This window comes from Chaetura pelagica, unplaced genomic scaffold (assembly GCF_000747805.2).
Source record: "Chaetura pelagica isolate M959 unplaced genomic scaffold, ChaPel_1.0 scaffold191, whole genome shotgun sequence".
Classification (NCBI taxonomy): Eukaryota; Metazoa; Chordata; class Aves; order Apodiformes; family Apodidae; genus Chaetura; species Chaetura pelagica.
Window position 1 is genome coordinate 1,783,565 of NW_009952440.1, and position 404 is coordinate 1,783,968.

The 404-nt window shown below is 55.7% G+C and overlaps 1 protein-coding gene across 1 annotated transcript in view; it reads left to right on the plus strand.

Annotated features, from left to right (window-relative positions):
• Positions 1-404, plus strand: part of RPS23 (ribosomal protein S23) — a 4,825-nt gene that overhangs the window by 2,576 nt on the left and 1,845 nt on the right. The window lies entirely within an intron of this gene.

A 404-nucleotide genomic window follows, 5' to 3' on the forward strand; every position in this document is an offset into this window, starting at 1 on the left:
GTAAACTGCTAGAAGGTAACGTGTAAACAGGGGCAGGAACCTTACAGGATAATTAGAATTGTTGGACAGGCTGTAAACCCTGTAGTGCCCAGCCAGTGGGGAAACAGGGGAGGGAACTTTGCGTCGGGAATAGGGAATATAACCAGTTATTGACCTGGCTATGGGTGTGCCTGCTTGTTTAGGTCACCAATTCTTACAAGAGTGTAAATGAACCGTGCGTTGCTGCAGGATGTTTGGGCCTGTTCATGGGCGCCACAAACGCTCCTCACAGAAGGGAACCTCAAAGACCACCTAAGTTTTGATGTCACTTTCAGGGACCCCTCCCACCAGCCCCACCCAGCAAGGGGCGGGGGCGGGATTCGAACCCGCGGTCGGCTCAGGCGCGGCGCGGGCAGCCCGCGGGG